We start from the raw sequence: 24,015 nt of genomic DNA on the forward strand, positions 1-24,015 counted from the left end.
AGTTGGGTCTCTTTGGGGAGCCTATTTTCCCAGGTCTCTCCCATGTATACAGGGGGCATTCGTGTTATTAAACTTCTGTTTGTCTTTCTCCTGTTAATCTTTTTTCAAGTTTATTTATTCAGAGAAAGAGAGACAAAGCATGAGTGGGGGAGAGGCAGAGGGGGAAAGAGAATCCCAAACAGGCTCCAAGATGTCAGCGCAGAGCCCAGTGTGGGGCTCGATCCCATGAACATGAACGGTGACATATGACCTGAGCCAAAATCAAGGGTCAGAAGCTTAACTGAGTCATAGAGGAAAAAGTATTTTTCCTCCCCTACCCCCTATTGTGGCTACTGCCTTGAGCCATCCTCTCATTCCCAATATCACAGAGGGGAAAGAAGAATAATTCCAAAGAAAAATGCCAGCATGGATATCATCAGAATATAAATGAAGTTTAAATGCCGACCACTTCCCAGATAAAAGGAGTAATTAATACAACAAAGCACAAATCTCAACCAAGGTTCCACCTCTTTCCTGTGTGTGCTGTGAGAACCTTCACTTGAACTTTAACAAAACAAAAACAAAAAAAAAAATAAAATTGTACCAGTCTTATTTTAAACTTTTCAGGCCAAACACCCCAAGCAAATACACACGTCTGCAATTCATTAAGAGGAAACAATTTGGAGAGACAGACTCCTTTTACATAATGTGTTTAATTACACACGCAAGTTTTATTTGTGCCGTGATAAAAATCTTTTTTTTTCAAAGAAACAAATTAAAAAGGAACCATCATTTGCATTTTATCTGATTTCTGATTTTTAATCTACTGTTATCTAAGAGCTAATATTTCCATTTCTCGTATTTAATCCAAACAGACAGGCAGAGCCCTTGCTACAAAGCATCCTTAAAGATGAAGAAACATCCCTGAAAATATCAGATCAATTATGAGAAGAATAGTCTGATTAGATGTCATTTGAATTGCATTACTATTCACCAAAGGGTATTTTGGGCACGTATTTGCAGGAGGGTAAGAAATGGAGTGGCTAAAGATTAGACACCATTCGAAAACCAGCTCTTTATGGTCTGTGAAGCCGAGGGAGAGAACTTCTTCCCCCTCTGGGAACATGTTCTCAGATGTTACCCTGTTTGCATGAGTGTAATCTAAACAGAAATCGGGGCTTCAGACTAGAGATGAGATAGATGCAAAACGAGTCCTATAATATCAACATGACAACCAATTTCTTAAAAAAAAAAGCCAACATTTTTTTTAGATTATAGTCACTATATGTTTCTAACGAGGGTCCCAATGAACAGTCCTTATGAAAAAGTTCTACCTGTAGCCCAAGTCTTTGAAAAACTCAAACAAAACCAAACAGGCAACCAAACAGGCTTCTTTGCAGTTGTTCGAAGTCTGCAACATGGACTGTGGGCAGTTTTACACGGAAGTACATCTCCAGTGTATTCTGCACCTGCTGGAGAACTTGACGGGGGCCTCTTCTCCTCCCTCACTTCCTTCCCTACTTACTCATCCTTCCTCTCTTCCACAAAAGCCTACTGAGCTCCAAATAGGAAAACAGGAGGAGTATATTGTTTACATATTTTCAATTTTTCTGTGGATTAGGACGTTTTGATGTGTGTGTTTGTTTTCCAGCTTTTGACATGTGGGGTGGGGGGGAACCTTTCCAGCTGGAGAGCGACTGTCCTCCCAGAGCCAGACACCTCTTAGAGATAGCAAGGGGCCAGCCTGGAGCCTGCCTTTGATATGTAAACCAATCCAGAACCAGACCTCCTCTGTGTGGCTTGAACACCCAAGGAGGCAGTACTGTTCTGCCTTAATCATCCAGGGCCAGCTGCCAGGCAACTGGGGACCAGCGTCGCAGCCCAAAGCTCCACTGAAACATTCAAACCAGCCAGTCCTAAAGTGTTGACTTTTCCCTGCTTTGGCTTTGCTGCAGAAATCCCAAGATGAGCACCAGCCTTGGCTTTCTCCTCCCTCTTGTCTTCTGAAACCTGACCCACACCTGCTGTTTCCCCTGTGGCCTGTATGGCATGCGGTAACCCCTTCTCTGGGACCTGTGAGTATAATAAACTTTGTCTTCCCGAGCCTCTCCCGTGTCTCCTCCTGTGGCTGCACCTAAGAGACTGTCATGTAAAAAGCAGCCATGAAAAAAAGCCCAAGTTTTGGGGACAGGACAACCACCCCACGGGCACAGAGAGTAAACCCACTTGGTAATGAAATTATCAAAGAAAAAAGAGTAGGAAGAGACAAAATTGTGGAGAGAGAGGCAGGGAGATTCAACGCAGATGAAATGACGTGAGCTCCAGAAGGGAAGCAGGTCTGGATTTCTTCAAGTATTGGTTGACAGAGATGCTCTCCATGACCAGCTCTACTTAGGCTCTTCTGAGCTTTTTCCAACGCGGCCTGACTTTCAGGCTTTCATGTTCCTCTCTGCATTTTCCAATTTCAGCAAGAATCCTGCGAAGTCAGTTTATCCAGAGCCCCCCATCCTTCCTAATCAGGGTGTCGTCCTCGCCGTCCCCCAGGGGATGCGTGGTCACCCCAGCCTGCAGTCAGCGGGAATCCTGTCAGCTCAGATTATCCACAATCCCCTTTCACCCCAAACGTTGCTCTTAGTGGCTTCCATCCTCGGACCCCAACAACGATGCGGGGCTCAAACCAAACCGTGAGATCATGACCTGAGCCGAAGTCAGACGCTCAACTGACTGAGGCACTCAGGTGCCCCTTAAATGGTAAACACATTTTAAGTTGCGTTTATAGTACCTGAGTCCTAATTAGTAAAGCATGTTGCTTTTAGCAGATGTTTTTAAAAAATTTTTTTAATATTTATTTTTGAGAGAGAGAGAGAGAGAGAGCAGGGGAGGGGCAGAGAGAAAGGGGAACAGAGGCTCTGTGCTGACAGAAGAAAGTCTGACGCAGGGCTTGAACTCGCAAACAGTGAGATCATGACCTGAGCTGAAGTCAGACCTTTAGCCACCCAGGTGTCCCAGCTTTTAGCAGATTTTACTATGAGTATTTCATCATTTATTAAGGGAAGATATACTGTATGCTAATGTATTTTTGGTCTTTTGTGACAAAGAATGACAATGAGATGGGGACACAGACAAACACTAGCAGTGCTCAGCACTCTGAAGTAAAAAGGTAAGAAAAAAATTCCACCGGGTGATCTCCTCAGTGGAGCACACTCATCAACACCAGGCAGAGTGATTCCTTAAACTCACATTTCATTTCCATCCATGTAAGGACTTGCCAAGTCTTGTCCCCGTGAATCTACACAACCATACTCTGAGGAAGGATTTATGCCCACTTCATGGATAAAGAAACAAAGGCTTCAGAAAGCTCAAGGTCACATCGCTAATGAGAGTCGGTCTTAGGAGCTGAACTCAGAACCCCACCATACTTGTCTGAAACTAGCTAGCATACATTGTAGAAGCGAGAGGGCATTTTGTGAGGACTCCCACTGTGCTTAGAAGATAATGTCACTTTGTAACCGAGCATCTATTTTCTTTTATCTTACTGCTTTACTATGTTAGCTGCAGGCTCTCCTGAAAATGTTGGAATTTGTGATTCCAACCTCCACCACCATTCCAGCATATACTCACCACCTGTCAGGTGAAAAATTTCAAAATTTGTAAAAGCCTAGAGTCATGGGGAGGGGTGCATGCTGGTTGAACAATGAGTTCTAAAGACCAAAGTAGAATTATCCTTGGTTTTTCTCTTTCCCTAACTCCGTATCCAGTGAATACCACCGCTCTACATTATGGTATGAAAATAGCAATGATCTAAACCAAATTAAAACCCAGGCGGCTGCACTTCTTCAGGCCTTTGTCACAGTCAAATTCCTGTGGAACCAAAGAATTCATGCCTTTCCTTACAGCAGATTGCAGGGGCATCCGACTTCCATTTGGCTTTGACTTTGAGAAAACCTTTGGGAGCAGACACACTTCATTTCCCTAAGCAGGCACAGAAAGGTAGCTTAGCAAACTAAAGACTGGATTTAATGGATTAAGCACCTGGCTTAAGGAGATTTCAATCTGACTTAATGATATTGCCAGTCCCAGGAGTCACTGGTTCAAATCCTGACTAAAGCTTTGATTCTTCATCAGAAAGTGCCATAAATTTGCTACATTCTGGAGACGAGGAACAAACCTCCTAGAAACTTTTTTTCCATGTCTCTTCTTCACAAGATAAACTGAATTTTCTAATGGTAAACGCCACTTCCCCACAGAGGATCTTGTTCAGTCTACCCATGCCAGATGCTAACTCAAAGTCCATCCTGTCCCCAAGAGACAATTCCAGTACAACTGGACTAGGAGTTCTGTCTTCCCCAGCCTGACACGGGGCTCGAACCCACAAACTGCAAGATCATGACCTGAGCTGAAGTTGGAGGCTTACCTGACTGAGCCATCCAGGCACCCATTTAACACCATTCTTAAAAGCCTGCCACCACCTCCATTTCCCTACCTTCCCTCCCTGTTGCATTGTCTCCCTTGGTCTTACTACCATCTAGCATGTGACATATTTTACCTGTTTCCCCAGCTAGAATTAAAACTCAGTAAGGATCAGGACTGAAATGTTTAGCTCGCAGCTATCTAACCAGAGCCCAGAACAAGGGCTGGCATGTAGAGAAAGTTCAATATATTCTTGCTGAATCAATGGATGAATCTCAGTGAATGGTTTCTTCTTTTGAGGTGTACGTCTTCTCTCTCACATCTATTCCATCCCTGACTCTCCACGTGATCTGTGGTCCTCCATGGCCCCAAGGGCATGCCAATGCCTCTCGGCAATCCTCCTCCCTCCCGCTTCCTGATTACTCAGTTTCTCTTGGTTCAAATTCTCAAGCAGGGGAATCTGATTGGCCACTGACCATCCAATGGGTTGGCTAGCTTTGGGTCATGTGTCTATTTCCTATATGTCTAAACATATGGCACAGATGCCATGGCTATATCAGTTTGAAGGGAACTGCAGGACTCTCACCACTCTTTACATGTACACAGAGTTTCGTTGACTAGTCCCCCAGCCAGCCAGAGTTTCCCCAGTGAGTGGCCTTCTATCAACAAGACCTATTGTTTTACCCACTTGTTTAGATTTTTTCATCATGTTCATTTATACATTTACTATATAAATAATGATTGAGGGTCAACTATCTGCTAAACCCCCTGTGAGCTGCTGGGAATGTGGTAGCATTCCCTTATGAAGCTCACTGCCTAGTGAAAGAGATACAAGTATCCTTCCCTTTGGATCCCAGAGATAAATCAGTGAGCTATGGAAACACCTAAGTTAATTTAAACTTGGCTGAGGGGCATGGGCCCTGGGGAATTTGAGATAGAGGTCTTACCCAGAGAAAATGAAATCTAATTGGAGACCTGAATAATACACACACACACACACACACACACACACACACACACACACACACACAGGAGTTAGCTAGGCAAAGAAGAATTGGACAGGGGAGACGTTTCAGACAATGAGAACAGCAGGGCCAAGTCCAGAGGTGAAATGTGCACTGTGCCTTTTGGAGAACTAAAAGAATTTCACTTTGGCTGCCATGAAGACAGTATAGAATAAAGTGTTGAAGAAGTACAGAGATGTCAGATGTCAGCAAGACTTAGGAACCAACTTAAGAAACCTGGATTGTGTTGTGAGGGAAATGAAGGGCTACGAGGGCTTTATTCAGGTTAGGAACACCACCTCACCTCTGAATTCACCACCAACTCTGAGTTCTGATATGCTCTTAGTGCCAGAGAATGCTTGGTGTCCTCCAGTGAAATCAAACACTTTCTGAGGTCTTCGTTCTCCCAGGAATTCCAAGCCCTAACACTTTAGCTGAAGGAGCACAGGCTTGACTTGTGGGCAAAAATGAATCTGATTTCTACTTTGAGCATGAACTTAGAAACATTACCCTGCCTCTTTCTGAGCTTCATTTTCTTCCTTGGTAAAATGAGCACAAATAAACTTTCCTCTATAGGTTGCCATGGTAATTAAATTAGGAAGCATATGTCTAGAACAGTACGTGGCACATAGGAGATCCTCAATCCATGGCAATTAACAGCCAGCCTACGTAATTTCTGATGGCTGTTACTGTTGTTTCCATAAACTAAGAGAACCAAAATAACTCTTAAAATCATCGGTTTAGTTCTGGGAGCAGAATGAAATAAGTGAGGTTGAAGTTTCTCAGCAACAATAAGTATATAAAATCAACAATCAATAACATACAATCAATAATCGATTAACCTACTTGGCCTTAGTCCAAAATACAAAATCAAAAGGTAAATGGTGAATACATGTTCTTCATTAAACAATTCTGGAGTCATTTTTCAATATAACTCAAAGGAATCAAAAATAATCTTCCCAATTATTGTGTTTAGTTTTCTCTCAATGGTCTGTCATTTCATACAAAAGCCTTCCTTTGTCTTGAATAATTATCTCAATGCTTGCTAATATGAACAGACAGAAAAATGAGGTTGGGCGATAATGGCTAGCCAATGTTCAGCAGCAGTTCAATAGGACTCAAATTTTGTTAAATGAACCCAGGTTCTTCCAACGATTTTTTGCATTCAGTTAGCTTATTCCTTCCTGTGTCTCTACTTAAACATAATTCCCTACTGCTTCATTAACAACCGCAGCTGTATTATTACTAACCGAGTACATTACCTTAATGGAATAATCTATGGAAAACGGGACACTTTCTGGTTGGCCTGGGAAAGTTAGGTACCTCTGAAATTCACTCATTCATTTGTTCATTCATGCCACAAAAACTTTAAAAGCAAGAGTGTCTAACTTTGGTGCTTCCAAAAGTAGACCCTAAAATAACAAGGATTTGAAAAATCCACCTACTTGCAGGTAGATTATTTGGGAGGAGATCCCAGGAAGTACAGTGAGAATGTGGAGGAAATAAAGGGTGCAAATCAGGGAAAGGGAAAAAAAATCAATACAACACGAGGCAATGAGCAAGTTCCAGCTGTAGGCATTCGGGCTGAACTTCCAGGAGACCCTCTGAGAAGTCACGTAAACACACCTTAGAATCTGCTAGCCCCACTGGGGCCTGGGGAGGCTATGCCATTTATTCACTATTTTCCATCACCCACTGGTCGAGAGTGGAGCATGTTCCTGGTCCAGCAAACTCCCAGGGTACTGGAGAAAACAGAGAGATAGGAAGAGTTGCAGGTACCAGGAGTTAAGATCGAAGCTGTCTGTGGTAGCCTACAGTGAATTCAGGCGGGCAGTTGGGGGGTAGGGCATCTGCAGCAAAGAAGTGATTCTTCCAATGAGTGAATTAATTCATATATACACATAAGGACTTTACACAATGCATGACACAGAGTAAGCGCTACACCATCTTGGTTCCCGTTACCTTGCTAGTGTGCTAGTTCCTATTCTAGGCACTTAGGATGTAGAGAAGAATGTGGCCTTTCTCCTACCTTCAGATACGCACATCGCTATACTCATTCCCAAAAGCAAAGACTGCCTCTCAGAGAACAGAGCCCACATATTTGTATTTCATTGTAATTTTAGAACCATACTGCTATAATTTAGGATTCTTTGTCAATTAATTTCTGATCTTTATCATATTCTTGTTGCACAACAGAGACCAAGTTCAAATGAAGAAAAAGGACCAGAAGTTGCATATTATTCCTTCTCATGCATCAAGAACAGAATGAAGACAAACCTCTGAACATTCAGACCCCGTGCTCCCCACGTGCAGGGTTTCAGAATACAAAAGTTATATCTTTAGGCCTCAGACGTGAGTGAATCTGAATTCCTTAAAGTATGCTCTAAACCAGGGCACCTGGGAGGCTCAGTCAGTTGAGTGTCCGACTTCGGCTCAGGTCATGATCTCACGGTTCGTGGGTTCGAGCCCCGCGTTGGGCTCTGGGCTGACAGCTCGATGCATGGAGCCTGCTTGGGATTCTGTGTCTCTCTCTCTCTGCCCCTCCCCCACTCATGCTGTGTCTCTCTCTGCCTCTCAAAAATAAAGAAACGTAATAAAAAAAAATTTTTTTAATATGCTCTAAATCTCTCCTATAGGAACACATTTCTGTAATTCCACTGTGCATTATCTTCAGACTCATAACCCTGGAAATATGACGGGGAAGAGAAAAGCAAAACAAACACACAAAACATTCACTTCTATCTGACACCTGCTGTCTATTCAGGGGGTTTGAATCTGACCAGAATTAATGTGGCAGATGGAGCCAATTGAATAGTGACTGCCACCTTCCTGAATCATTTCAGGTTATTCTGTATCTCCGTCCACATATCAGGAAGAATAAAATCACATGCACACACACACACACACACACACACACACACACACACAGTAATCATTTATGAGAAAAGACAAGTTAGGGAAGTCGTGACTGCAGACCTCGCAGACTCAAAATCCTTCATCGTATTGACGCTAGTTTCTCGTTAAAACATAAGTGGCAAGTCTCTGGAAAGTCCCCAGTATAACTGCCCATGTGCCTTAGCCTTCAATGGCCTTCCTAGTCAGTTTTTCCAAGAAATTTGAAGCAACCCCTTCTAGTCTCAGAGACATACTTAAGGGCCCTCTCTTATCAAGAAAACCATGTCTGTGTATCAGGAGTAAGCCATGCATCACAGGCATTATTCAAACACATCAATAAGGGCCTAAAAAATGGATAAGCTAGGTTTTTTCATCCTCTGGAAGATCTTTCAATAGACATCACATTTTTGATTTTCAGACAGTTGTCAGGTATTCTTGGTTTCTAAGACTTTGCCTGGGTGGCTCAGTTGGTTAAGCATCTGACTTCAGCTCGGGTCATGATCTCAAGGGTCGTGGGTTCAAGCCCCATGTTGGGCTTTGTGCTGACAGCTCAGAGCCTGGAGCCTGCTTAGTATTCTGTGTCTCCCTCTCTCTCTGCTCCTCCCCCGCTCACTCTCTGTCTCTCAAAAATAAATAAATGTTAAAAAAAAAAAAAAGACTTTGCTGATCTCTAGGTATCTGAAGGAGCACCCTGTAAAATTTCTGATTATAATCAAAGCACATTTTTTGAATAATCAATCTCTGGTGAAATTGGCTGTTAATAAACACCCATTAACTTTTTTGAAATAGCTGAAAAGGATGAAGTGGCCAATGAGTGAAAAAATGGAAGCTTCTAAGATTATAGGACTTGTTCATGTCCTAAACAGTTCAAGTGCTTTCCTTGAAATAAGGCTAATGTTAAGGTTTCGCAGGAAGTCCTGGACGCATGAGTTAAATCTCAGTTTTTATGCTAGGAATGTTCTGGTTTCAAATTAAAGAAAATGCTCTCCGTATACCTTTGCCAATCTGAAACAGGGACACGTCCTTTAGAGTTTATGATGAGCCAACTTCGCAGTTTTCTTCACAAGTGTTTCATGTTTCTTTGTTTTACATTAAAAAAACACCAAATCTAAACATGAACTAGCCCCAGTGCTTTTCCATTAACATTAGAATTGCTTGTCATTTATCTATTCCAGACAGACATTCTCAGAGAATATCCACCTCTCCCTCCGCTCCCTACTCTAGCTAGCCCTTGGCAAGATCCAATTCAAGTAGGAGAAAGAGGCCTGATGTTTGGGAGAAGTGGGCCTTCTTGGCTCAACAATTACTGTCATTTGGACTAACTTTCCTTAACAAAGCCATTGTGATACAGCTTACTGGGATCTCTTTTTATTTTTTACTTTAAGATTTTAAGTAATCTCTATACCCAACATGGGGCTTGAACTCACAATCCCGAGATCAAGAGTCCCATGCTCCACTAACCGAGCCAGCCAGGTGCCCTGAGATCTCTCTTTACATTTGAGCAACCAAAAGAGTATACATTCGCTACCTCCATGCCATGATCCTTCATCTTGTATAACTACTTTACAGCACTTATCTCTGCAAATTATACAGCCACAGTTGAGACAGAGGATATATGCTGAGATATAAGATGTCTCTGATTCCAGCCCTACACTGCATATACCACGAAGATATGAACAGTATTTTCTCACTTCCCAATATCCGAAAAAGCTGATATTGAACAGGTATTGTAATGAGTGCTAGTTGAAAGATTATACACTTAGGGGGTAAAAAAAAGATGCGCTTGGCTTCTAAATCATAACCAAGATACCTCCTGTATCTGTGACCAAGCTTCTTCTGTAAAATGAAAGTACTATTTCCTACTATTGAGGTTTTGAAAATTAGAGGAGTTAATGGATATTAAATGCTGAGGAAAGTATTTGGCAACAGTACTTGAAGTCTTGAAGTAAGACTTCAAGACCTGTGGTATCAATGTGATTATTACTATTAGTAGTTTCTTCTAAGCATCCATCCCCTACTTCCAGTAAGTTCCTCCCCACCCCTCTAAATATGCATGCTCTGTTCCTGGTGAGGTTGGGTCAATGTGACCCCAGTTATTCTAATTTAAGTGAAGCCAACAGAGAGTAAAGTGGAAATTAGATGGCTAATAATATTCAGGGAAGGAAGGAAGGAAGGAAGGAAGGAAGGAAGGAAGGAAGGAAGGAAGGAAAGAAAGAAAGAAAGAAAGAAAGAAAGAAAGAAAGAGAAAGAAAGAAAGAAAGAAAGAAAGAAAGAAAGAAAGAAAGAAAGAAAGAAGGAAAGAAGGAAGGAAGGAAAGAATGAAAGAAAACAGAAAAGAAAGGGAGGGAGAAAGGAAGGAAGAGAAAAGGGAGAAAGGAAGAAAGGGAGAGAGGAGAGAGGGAGGAAGGAAGGAAAGGAAGAAGGAAGGAGGAAAGGAAGAAGGAAGGAGGAAAGGAAAGAAGAGAGGAGAGGAAGGGAGAAGGAGTAGAGGAGGGAGGGAGGGGAGAGGAGAGGAGACAAATGACATCATCCATGCCCTTGAATCTATCATCTATCATCTGGATTTACTTGTACCAATACGTTTCTTAAACTTCTTGTTTTTGTGTTTATGGCAACCAATAAAAATAAATACAACCATTGATTCTTTGTCTGCCAAAAGAAGGAGTCAGACAGAAGTATCTCCACTGAAATTCTACTATCCTGCGTTTATACGGCAGTACCCTCATCCTTCACTCAGTAACCCAGTAAAGTCTATTTGGATGGTCACGTGACTAGCTTGTTCGCTAGGTCACAACTGTTTGCCCGCCCTTACCCAAGGGTGGCTGGGGTCGTAGGCGATTCTCCTACAGCGAGACTGACATTGACCTGGAACGTTTTTTTCAAATGCCGTCTTCTTCCCAAGGAGAAAGGGAAAAATTGGATAAAGTGCCTTCGTTTCCATTGAAAAAGAAGTAAGCTTTACAGCAAACGCAGCAGGAAGGCAAGAGGTCCGGAAGAAAATGCGGAAGCCTAACATGCGGAAGCCTAACATGCCACAATGTTTCAGAATGGGAAGGCTTTCTCATGGGTTCACAGCGGGTTTTCAAAACAACGGAGGAGGGGCGCCTGGGTGGCGCAGTCGGTTAAGCGTCCGACTTCAGCCAGGTCACGATCTCGCGGTCCATGAGTTCCAGCCCCACATCAGGCTCTGGGCTGATGGCTCAGAGCCTGGAGCCTGCTTCTGATTCTGTGTCTCCCTCTCTCTCTGCCCCTCCCCCGTTCATGCTCTGTCTCTCTCTGTCCCAAAAATAAATAAAAGTTGAAAAAAAAATTAAAAAAAAAAAACAATGGAGGAAAAGTAGACATTTGTGAACCGGAGGTACAGCGAGCTGTCAAGCAATTTCTTTTTTAATTTTCCGAAAGTAGAAAAAGAGCCTTTCGGCTCTGCGGTAGTCAGAGGCTGGCAGTTAAATCACCTGAGTTTCTAAACCTGACACAATTGCTTAGAAGTGAAGGGGAAGTTAGAGGGAAGCACTTTAAGCTTGAACTCCAGTCTCCTTACCTGGACTCAGGAGGGTAGGGCAAGGTGACATCGGAGATCCATCCTGGCTCTTAAGTTCCCTGATTCTAGGAGATCCTAGAGGAACGCAAGCATTTGCAGAACCTCGCCACGAAGAGGAACTCTGGTCAGGTGGGAGCTGTAAGAAGGGGACAATGCCATCATTTTCCACGTTCACACTAGCAACAAGATACGACATGTAATCGTGGATTGGTAAACTGCAACCGTCAAAGACAGACAGCTGAGAAGTTTCAGTGAGGAGTGATTTAAAGACCTTTCTAGAAAAATGCCCCCTAAGAGAGCTTCAAAGCCTGGAGACTGAAAATTACAATATTCCTTAGGAGAGTGTCGTATTTTCTTAAGCGTTTCAAAGAGTTTTTTTTTCCTTCTCATTTTTTAGAGACGCGTATTAGCAAAAGACAATGTTCATGTAAGAGGCTTAGAAAGAAACAAAGGTAGAACAGTTTTCTCTTGTGCTACCAGCTCTTCTGGCCTCAGGTTTGGTTTGGGTTTATTTTCTCTTCTGTGAAACTAAGATGAAGGTTGAGAAGGGTGTAGAGAAAAGGGACGAGGTGCTGGAAAAGTTCCTCTTTCAATTAGAATCTTTATCAGGAACTCTGGCCACATTGAACGTGGTAATGTTCCTTGACGCTAATGGAGCAGACACAGCAGGGGGGGCACATTTCAAGTTAATGATTCCCAGGCTTGCCCCGCCATTCCCAGTCATAGAGATTCAAACATCCAGCCTCAGTATTTGCTCTTTTGCGGGTGCTGATGTTAATCCGCAAACAGTTTTTAAATTTTATTCACTCCATATTTTGCAAGAGGCCCTCCCCAGGGTGCACATGGTTGGGGAAGTTATTTATTGAGCAAGCCCCATGGAAACAGGGACTTGGAAATGTGATTTCTATTGACTGGGAAAGCCAAGAATGTCAATATTCATTATCCTGGCTTAGCAGGAAGCTATTTTTTCTCAATCGCCCCAACGATCCACCTTAACAAATGCACAACACCACAAGAGAAATTTAAGTAGAGTAATTAACATATTTAATCGATTAAGTCCAGAGAAATTAAATGGAAGGTCCTTTTTCTGTCTTAGCATAAATCAATTGCCCTGGAGAGGTAGATGAAATGATTTTGAGTAGTTACCAAACCTCTCTTGTCAAGGACTCTAAAGAGCACTGGAAGAAATTAAACCAGCCCATTTCTAAGTTAGTAAGTGCTCTTTTATTTAAGCCTAAAAACAAACACAGCTTTGTCTTCCCTCTGTGTCTTGAATGAATGTTTCCATGAACTTCGGCATATAATTTGCGCAATCCAACTCTGTTTTACTTAACAACAGTTACTTGGATACTGCTCATCATTTCAGAACCTGGCACCTCGGGAAAGGTAGGATTCCTAGGCACCCCGTGGGATCCCATGAAGACTCACTGCAACCGAAATCAAGGTCGTCATCTGCAAAACCTCCTAAAAGTGATTCCTATGCTGTAATGGGAGATGATTAGGTTGCAATAAGAATATTAACCATTTGTCCCTTCTACCTGAACATGATCTTATCATTTTGAGGGTGGAGAAAACATTTTGCAGTATCTTTAAATCTGACACCAGAGTTATTTTTTAGAAGTGCCAGTAGCTTCACTGATTGAAATATCAGCTCTCAATAGATCCTTTCAATGTGGGAAACAAAGGCAGAAGAAGAAAAATTAAATTCCTTTACAACTTACAGCCCATTGACAAATCCTTGCCGCAGGCACAGCGACATCCTTCTGGGAGCGCCAGGGTGACAGTTCGGTAAGGGCAAAGGGCAATCTTATCCCAATCCCCCAGGATCCTACAAGTCTACTTTAACATATAAAAATTCCTTTGGAGACTTCTTTTATCTCTACCCCCAAGATATATGTTGGCAATCACAGTCGCAGCTTCTGGCCCACTGATACACATCTGAAGGGTCTCATGACTGAGTTTTTACTAAACAGCAATAAGTGACCTTTTCCTAACAGCAGCTAGCCCCTCAAAATCCTAGAAACCGAGCTTCCAAAATACCTTAACACGATCCCTGACCCCCTCCCAACTTGAAGATATACAGTCACTCTTTACAACCCCAGTGCAGTTCTTTCTGCCCACAGGTCCTGTCCCATGCTTTAATAAAACCACCTTTTTGCACTGAAGACGTCTCAAGAAGCATTCCTTCTTGGCTGTTGGCTCTGAACCCCAACACTCCAAACTGTGAGACTTAGCAGAGATGATTCATTTTCAGAAATAGCACAGAAACGCTGTGCTGTCTAGTTAACAGTAGGTTGACAAGCTGTTGGAAATATATATATGAACTCCCCCATGATGGGGTCCGAAACCCTTGGAAATTCACTTCCTCGTTCTTCTTTGCTTTCTCCCTTTCAGGGGCTTTCTTTCACAGGCTTTGTGATGAGCATGAGCCAAAGAACAAAGCGGGGAGGGACTGAAAGTCTCTGCATCAAATCAGGAAATGAACATGTGTTCCAGTCAGACTACTTTTTGCCTTCCACAGGCATAGGCGACCTCCAGGTAAGACAGTAACCTCTGTAGTGTTCAGCCAATGAGGAACCAGGGAAGGAACTTACCTCTGTAGTGCTCAGCCAATGAGGAACCAGGGGAGGAACTTACATCTGTAGTGCTCAGCCAATGAGGAACCAGGGGAGGGACTTACATGCTAGGAGATAAATTGTCTGCTGTAACTGCCCCAAGTGTGCCTGTCCATCAGACACCCACAGTTGCAAGAACACTGATTAAAGCCTCCTTTCTCTGCACTCCAAGTCTCCACATCCCTTTGACGGGGTCAGTGGGCTTGTTTCTCACAAAACCACATCACTTCCACTTCAAATATGCACCCAGGCCTATATCATACGATGGACACGCCTGGACCCTTTACTCCTATATAGGCTTTTATTTTTCAGCTAAGAGTACAAGTAACCCCCCATATATCCATCATTTCTAATAAAGCAAAGAATACTTATACACAAAAGGTAGGTAGTATCTAGTGGCCAAATGTAAGTAGCAAATTGTCCTTGAATAGCTGACAGTCTGGAATGAATCGATAAAATAATGGTTACTAGCAGCTAAAAATCCTTAACTATTTATAAATTTTTTTTAACATTTATTCATTTTTTGAGAGACAGAGAGAGAGCACAAGCAGGGGAGGGGCAGAGAGAGGGGGAGACACAGAATCCGAAGCAGGATCCAGGCTCTGAGCTGTCAGCATAGAGCCCAACACAGGATTCAAACCCATGAGCTATGAGATCATGACCTGAGCTGAAGTCGGAAGCTCAACCGACTGAGCCACCCAGGCGCCCCAATCCTTAACTATTTATAGATAACAGTTTCAATCTTTTTTTTTTAAATTTTTTTTAACGTTTATTTATTTTTGAGACAGAGAGAGACAGAGCGTGAATGGGGGAGGGGCAGAGAGAGAGGGAGACACAGAATCGAAAGCAGGCTCCAAGCTCTGAGCCATCAGCCCAGAGCCCGACGCGGGGCTCGAACTCACGGACCGTGAGATCGTGACCTGAGCTGAAGTCGGACGCTTAACTGACTGAGCCACCCAGGCGCCCCAGTTTTAATCTTTTTTGATGACTATTACTAAGTCATGGTTTGCCATCACAATAGTAACCAGTACTAGTAATAACAGCTGCAAGACAAGCATAAGTTGAATATTTAAATTCATAAGGTACTTTCCTACATCATCTCATTTGATCTTTTTTTTTTTTAACATTTATTCATTTTTCTTGACAGAGAGAGACAGAGCACAAGCAAGGGAGGGGCAGAGAGAGAGGGGGACACAAAATCTGAAACAGGCTCCAGGCTCCTGCTGTCACCAGAAAGCCCAACATGGGGCTGGAACTCACAAACCGCAAGATCATGACCTGAGCCGAAGTCGGCCCCTTAACCGACTAAGCCACTCAGCACCCTTCATTTGATCTTTACAATGACCCTTAGAAGCTATTACTGTTTCTGTCGTTTTACAAATGCAGAAATTGAGATTCAGAAGGCCTGGGGGAAGTGCCTAAAGATGTTCATATAAACCTGTTTTCTGATCCCCAAGTTCACGTCCTGTCTTCAAGATCACGTGGCCACTCAAACTGAGACTGAGTCACAGTCACTTGCTAGAAGCACAGGGCAGGAGTTACATACCACACAGGATGCCCGTCAAAGCAGGGCTTGGGAGTCTCGAAGACCAGGGTTGAGGCTTCGTTCTGCCATTGACTGGCTGAGAGGCCTTGAGAAGTACTTAACTGCTCTGCGCCTCCATCATGAAAATGGCCTGGTCAGATTAAATAAAATAATTCATGCAACGATCTTGGACTAGCATTTGGCCAATAACTGGTAACTGCTCCAAAACAGTCATATATCATCCATTAGAGGCACGCAGTCTTATAGTTATTACCATCACTCATAGATACGGTGATAAAAGAAGGATGAGGTCAATTTTAGGGAAAAAACTTGAACGGAAGGCAAAGAAGTGTGCGCATTAATTCACCTTCAAGGTCCATCCCTTGGTCCATCCCTGTCCAATCCCGTTAGTGATTCTGTGAAACCACCCTTCCTTGACCACAGCCAGTGGAGCTGGTTGGCCTGTCCCCTAATATACCACAGTTCCTCTTTCTTCTCTTATCCCCTTCTATATGTTCTATTAAGTCTCCTGCTAATCCTCCTTTACACTAAGACTTTCCATAGGTAAGGATTCTCCCAAATTCTAGCACAGTGTCTGGCATAGAATGGACACTCAGCTAAGGAATATCTGTCAAACTGAATTCATTAGAGACAGCTGCATGGTGCCTACTGCAATGGCCATTCATGGGGATGACCTAATAATGGCTTTAGCATTAGGAAGATTTTCAACCAAGTACTTTACAGGGTGGTTGATAGGAGAGGAGGGTCCAGAGGAGCACCAAGCATAGACTGGAAGAAGGATGCTACAACTGGCAAAGGGATAATGGAACTCAAAGCTAGCATTGCGGGCAATGGATTGAACAGGCCAAAGGTGAAGACGGACTTGAGGAGCGTGGGCTTGGAGAATGAGGAAGAGGCAGATTATGTCATGCGGACTGGGGTAACAAGGATACCGGTGATGTTATCATCACCACTAGGGGTCAAGACAAGTTTGCAATGGGTAATTGATTATCGCAATTTTAACGCCATTATTTCTTTAATGATATTAATAATTCTATACCTTTTTTTTTTGCAGAATCACTATGAAAATTCACATCGGCTTAAACGTAGCCAATAATGTCAGAAAGGCAAATGCTTATCTTGTCTAAACACATACTGTGTACAGGAAGCTGTTTTTCAACTTCTTAGATTATCTTCAAAATCCACACGTATTCTCACTCACTGTGTCCTGAAAGTTGAAATGTTATTTAAAGCCTTCAACAGTTTCTCCATTAAAAATTACACTCCTCAGGGGCCACCTGGGGGGGCTCAGCTGACTTCAGCTCGGGTCATGATCTCACGGTCCAGGAGTTCAGGCCCCACGTCAGGCTCTGGTGCTGACAGCTCAGAGCCTGGAGCCTGCTTCAGATTCTGTGTCTCCCTCTCTCTCTGCCTGTAATCCATTCGCATTCGGTCTCTGTCTCTCTCAAAGATAAATAAACATTAAAAAAAATTTAAATAAAAATTTCACTCCTCTTGAACTAAGCTTCAGAGAGGTAACACAAGAGTGGGAGGATTCTTTCCGTACTATCTAACGAAACAGTGAAACTATTACCTAGACGCTTTAGATATCACTTTCTGACTCAGTTCTCCACCCCTCAGGTTTTATTGCTCGAAACAATAAAGAATTGATTGAAGGGCTTTATTTGGAAATACGAGTATATAAGTTTTTACTATAGCTTAAGGGAGATGAAAGACCTCTAAAACACTGTCTGTCTGTGATCAACTACACAGAAAAAAAAAAAAACTAAGTTTAACATCGCCCAAAACTAACACACTTGAAAAAGAGAAGTATTCCCACCCAGCCTACAGAGGGCTTGTTAAAAATGTCATGAATAACTTATCAAGCTATTAGACAAAGTCATTCACAGTTAAATGGTTGAAGATAGACCTGTCATTAAACAACAGGGCAATCATCCACTGCATACTCAGTGTGTGGAGTGAAACGGAAAACATTTGTATTCACACTGAAAAAAAACGGGAGGCATTGGAAAATGTTATCCAGAGATGTAGAAAACTGACCAGTCTCTTTTATCCGCATCCATGAACCACTCGGCAGAGAAAGGGGGTTTTCACTGCATTTCCTTTCTGCTCTCAACCAAAGCAGCACATGTCACAGCTACTTAATAACATGCTTCCTCAAAGTTTCTGAGTAATGAGATTGTCTGGGCAAGGAAAATAGAACATCATGCTCTCGCAAGGGCAACTGATCAGATGAAGGGAAACTGACCAGATGAAGCCACCGCGAGTCCTGCCTGCCCTGCCCGCAGCAGGTCCCAGCCAAAGGGAGGCGGGACCTCTGTAAGGGAACACTGGCCTCCGTGAAAACAGTCCCGACGCTTACAATACAGAATACTCAGGAAAATGTCACGTGACCTCTACCCCCTTGACTGGGAGACGCCCATGAAACTTCAGTCTTAGGGGAGCCAGAAGCTCCAGGGCAGAATCGGTTGAAAGTGCCTCCATGTACTCTTCTCTCAGTCTTGCTCAGGAGAAAAGGCACCGTCCTCCAAACAGCACTGGGCGTCCCTTTTGATCCCTGAACAATGACTTAGACATTCAATTCATGACTGCAAGGTTTGGGCTTGAAAGAGAATAATAAGCACATATCCATACATGACTACAGAGATAGAAACAAATATACTGCAATATACTGCACATATGAACATCTATACACATATGTATAGGTGCACACAAACATGCATACACAGATGTACACACATGGGTACACACATATACTATATATACATATATGCAACTGCATATACATATAGATGTATATAGAGAGAGCTATAGAAACACATATATATGCATATTTGCATCTATAGATAAGCATGCATATACATACAAATAAATACAAATACACACATGCATGGATTTACATATATACTGCCTGCATACAAATGTACACATACATACTTAAATACACAAAGCAGCTATGTGTACTCATGCATTTACATACATACATGTTTTGTGTGTATATCATGTATATGCAAATGTATAATATGTAAGCAATACAAAGCTCATAATAACCAGTAGGTTTTATAAAACCCATGAAGGAGAACAGTTTCCCTTCTCCTGGAAGCACAAATCTATATACCCCTGTATTAAGCAGATACTATCCTGGCTGGAGCAAAGAATGAAATTGGAAATTGGAAAACTGTCATGGAAACCATGATTGTGTATGGTACCCAAATACTTTAAATTTGTTTAAGTTTATTTATATATATTGAGAGAGAGAAGGCACAGGTGGGGCAGAAAGAGAGAGAGGGAGAGAATCCCAGGCAGGCTCCACACTGTCAGTAAAGAACCCAATGCAGGGCTCTAACCCATGATCCGTGAAATCATGACCTGAGCCAAAATCATGAGGCAGACACTTAACCGACTGAGCCACCAGGAGCTTGGGTACCCAAATATTTTAAAGAAAATGAGAAGTAGAGATTTATGAGTTGGAAAATGATTTGAGCACCAAACCTTATTTTTTTAACAGGGACCCCTTTGCAAGTCAATGAAAGTATGGGCTTTTTGTCTAAAATCTAAAATAAAATTAAATTAAAATAAAATAAAATAAAATAAAATAAAATAAAATAAAATAAAATAAAATAAAATAAAATAAAATAAAAATGATATACACATAAGTATGTATATGAAGTCAGTCAGTCCCAGATCCCCCAAAGGTTAAGAAAACTTTCCCTAAGGATTTTGTAAGTAGATTCTTCTAACCTCAAATTCCATTCCCCCAAAAGCACAAATTCATCAGGAAAATCTTGATCAAAGTACAAACCCTCCCCTCATTTGCATGATTGCTAGTCTCTGAATGTTATTTGTTATAACTCTCTAGGACTAAAATATATTAAATATACTCAGAAATAAACAAGTGAGCAATTTAAAAAAAAATATATCAGGAACCAGAGACCATGGTAAAATTTCTAACTCGAATTTGTAACATTTCTTATGGACTTGAAAAAGAGGAGAGTTAAATGTTACATAAGAAAAGCTTACATAGGATCTGTATGGTAGGAGGCATTTTATAACCTCAATATTAAATTACAGCCACAAAGCGCACGTTTAGACTCATCTACGTGGTCAAACCTTACATTGTGGAAAGGGCGCTAGGCAAATATTAGCATTTGCAAATGCAATTCCTTTCTTAGATCAGTAAAACACATCTCTTTCCTTTTTGAAATTTGGATCTGATTGCACTTCAAAGCCTTTCTCTGGGAGACCTCTAACTTGAAAGAAAAAATCAAACCATTCAAGGCAGAGGAGAAAAAGATTTTGTGCTGAGATTTGAAAAGAGCCACGAGGCAGAACTGCACTTATGCAGAGAGAAAGAACCACAGGGTACCCAATTCTGATGTTAGCACTCACATCATCCAGGGTTTGCCCGTTTTAGAGGGCTACAACAGCAATCTCTAACCTTCAGAGCAACCGGCATTAACCTTGTCTGGCTACCCAGTAAACTACGTAAGTAACAGGAACAGCAAAGAAACAGTCTTGGACTTGAGGACGGAGGTGCATATAGACAGGGGGAGATGATTTTGTCCTAGTGACTGAGGGTAGATTCTCAGGCGCCAGCTGGATAGGTGGCCAGCTCTGGAATTTGTTAGCCTGAAGTTACCATATCACTCAATACCCCATTCTCCTCTACTCCTGCCAGACAGGTATCTCGAAAGCAAATGGCATCCGCTACCCAGATGTAGTGCAATGCAATTAAGAATTTATCTTTCTCTGACAATTATAAGAGCAATCTTCAGAGGAAACCATCTCAACTTATAAGGATCCTACTTTATCTTAGAGTTCCATTTTAACTAATGGTTTCTAAATTACTTGAGTGGAAAATTAAGAATGCAAAACTTCACTTAAGGATGCATTAGGAACAAAGTGCTTTTGCAGTAAAACTTTCATTAAGGAAGCTATGTACACATGCATTTAAAAATACACATCTATTTCTTCAGAATACAGGTAAAGAGATAAAGTAATCTGTTTGAATTATGATGTCTGGGACCATGCTGTGCTTAGACTTCGAAAATGGATAAATTTAGGATTTTTAAAAATCAGAGTTATCCAACAGTGAGTTCCAAATGCAACCATTTTCTCTCCCACCTTCCCATTTAAGGTCTAAATGACTTCTGTTTCAAAACATTTTGATTTGGTGGGGGTGAGGGTGGGGAGAGGAGGGAGATACTACTTTGTCAAAAACAGCATTGGAGAATTACTACACAAAAGGCAAAATTTTTTAAATACCAAACGCCTTCTAGACCAGCACTGCTTAAACTTGAATGCCTGATGTACCTACGGATCACCTGAAGATCTTGTTAAGATGTGGATTCTGATTCAGTAGGTTTCGGGAGTGGCTCAAAAATCTTCATTTGTAACCAGTTCCCTGGGGACATCAATACTAACCAAGCTCCCAGGGCCACACTTGCAGGGCCAATGAACCAGAACAGTATCTCTCAGCCTGCCTTCTGTCACCTAACACATAAAGAACATGTCTAAGTGCACAGGAAGTACTTTCTGGAGGAGGGCCGGGGGCTCTCCAAATTCCCAGGAGGTGTGGTAAAATTTCACCCCGGTGCACTCAAGAAAACATAGTAGACAAGACTTGTGACAATTATGTAGTTATAAGAAAATTTTGAGTTGGTGCTGATTTGAGACAGAAGTAAATCATTTGCAAAACTTACTACTTTATTACCATCAAACTGGTTAGCCTCCTGGCTATTACTGTTCCTTGGCAAAATTAAGAACCCTGATTAAATAAGTAAATACATTCCTGCCACCATTTATCCTTGAGCAACTCCACAACGTTGCTCACAGGAGAAGCACTTCATCGATAAATCAGTCTTTGAAATTGGGGGCAAATACCAGGCGACGATTAATTTAAGTCTCGTATAAATGTTAGAGATTCTTTTCCATTTCTAGGACACTTAATAAGCATGGCCTGCCTTTTCTGACTGGCAGACATGTAGTCCTTGCCCACCTTGGTTTCAGCTCTTCTGGAGGATGCCAGCTTCATTGAGGAAGGGGAACCATCCAAGAACACACAACTCACAACAAATTGTGTTTATACCACTCAGACCACTTTAAAAATGATCCATCCTAAATGTTCTCCAAAATTGATGAAAATTTCTCCATTTATATGGAAACAGACACAGACATTTAATTTCACATATTTCTCAACTCAACTCCCCCATTATTATTCAACGATTGTTGTGATGCTGTGCTGAGCATTCTAAATTAGAGAATAAGATATCCCATCACAACTGAGTTTACAGGATTAAGCTCGACAACGTCGGTCCCATATTAATATGCCTGTGTTTGGCACACAGTAGGCACACACAGAAAACTTTAATGGTGACATAAATCCAGAGACTCAATAAACAGTACTGCCTTAGAAAGTCCCAGCATGCTGAAACACATTCTCATCCCCGTGACAGGTACATGTCAGCTGTAACTCATTGAATTAATCGGGTTTTTCACTTAGATTCATCATTCTTAATGCAAAAGGCTGGAAGCGGGAAATTAAAACAGCCTCCTCCAGATCCTTTGTTCCAACAGTCCATAACTAACAAAATGACAACAATTCACTTAAGATCTATTTATCTACATCACAACACCGCTTACCATGGCGCGTGTCAGTGGGCACATTCCGTTCCTTATTTAAAATCCATCACTGGATCACCTTATATTTAAATTTAAAATAAGACAGAGTATAATTTGAGAAAATGAGGATGTCCTAACAAATCTTCCTGTTGGTTCCCAAACTGGCCCCTGTACCCAGAGGTACAGGAGAAAGAAGAAGACAGAGGCAGGTCACTATGGATGGACAGGTGGACGTTTTTAGCCAGCTAAGGAACTTTACGCCCGAGGCTTGTCATGGGGGTCCCAATGGAGGCGATCTCCCCACCACCTTCCAGAATCTTACAGTTTCTAGAGAGGCGTCAATGGGGTTTAGTCAAATCTACGGTCCGGTCCGGAGCAGTGCTCAATATTGCTCTCTCAAGGCTGAGAACTTAAAAATGGCTCCGGGGCTAGGAAGCAGGAAAGGGTGGGCTTAGCGCACAACCCAAGGACAGGGGAGGGGCCAGCTTTCAGATCAGCCAGCACGTGAGGAGTTCCCCTCTATGACCTCCTCTAACACTCCCTTCATCCGGCACCAGGGTACAGTGCTAAAAAATGTTACAGCAAAGGGTCCTCTAGGGTATAATCAACTGAGAGTCCCAGAGTTTCCATGAGGTCACCCAAGGGCCACTAAAGGGTTGGAAACCATGTTGGAGAAAAGTAACAGAAGTGAGATAGATAGATAGATAGATAGATAGATAGATAGATAGATAGATAGATAGATAGATAAAATCCAGAAAGGGCAATTTTGAAAAGAACAAGGCAATTTTAGATAGAGGAAGCTAGGCTATGATATTTGATCACGCTGAGCATTTTTTTGTTCTGAGTCCATGTGAAACCAAAATGGCTAGTCAGTTGCAAGTGTCACCTATAACAATAACAAAACAGGAGCAGTCATGACCTTCTCCTCAGCTTCTTGTTCCCACTAGTCCTGTGGACACAGTGTGGGCACTGTATGTGCTACCCATTCAAACAAGCATACACATAAAATGAAAACAGGTGAAGGCACTTGACATGAGAATGACCCTGAAACACCTCTCCTTCTGTCTAGTGTTTTCCATTTCCATTTTGACACACTCTCAAATAGTTTCTCCCGCTGCTTTCCTTCTTCTAGAAGGAAGGAGAATTCTGACCTATGCTTCTCCCTAAAGAATCCAGGTGGCTCTCAAGGGAAAACCCAACACATCACAGCCTTCTCAACTCCATTTTCTGAAAGGATCAACACTCAATCTAGGTCAGCAATGACACAAGGAGGGGAAAAAGTGTTTATTTGCTACTTTGTCAGCTTGGCCTCTTGTCCTTGAAGAAATAAAAGCCCACTCTGGAGAAACACTTCAGAAAACCTCTATTCAAGGAAGAATCGTGTACTCTTTTTCTTCTTCTTTC

At 42.1% G+C, this 24,015-nt stretch overlaps 1 long non-coding RNA gene across 2 annotated transcripts in view; it reads right to left on the reverse strand.

The window, feature by feature from the left end:
* LOC123384261 overlaps nucleotides 1–24,015 on the reverse strand; it is a 249,943-nt gene that overhangs the window by 88,084 nt on the left and 137,844 nt on the right. For both annotated transcript variants that reach the window (XR_006595041.1, XR_006595042.1), the window contains exon 2: nucleotides 11,830–11,965. This is a non-coding gene — a long non-coding RNA (uncharacterized LOC123384261). The remainder of the gene's footprint in view (nucleotides 1–11,829; nucleotides 11,966–24,015) is intronic.

The sequence above is a fragment of the Felis catus genome, chromosome A3 (genome assembly GCF_018350175.1).
Source record: "Felis catus isolate Fca126 chromosome A3, F.catus_Fca126_mat1.0, whole genome shotgun sequence".
Taxonomy (NCBI): domain Eukaryota; kingdom Metazoa; phylum Chordata; class Mammalia; order Carnivora; family Felidae; genus Felis; species Felis catus.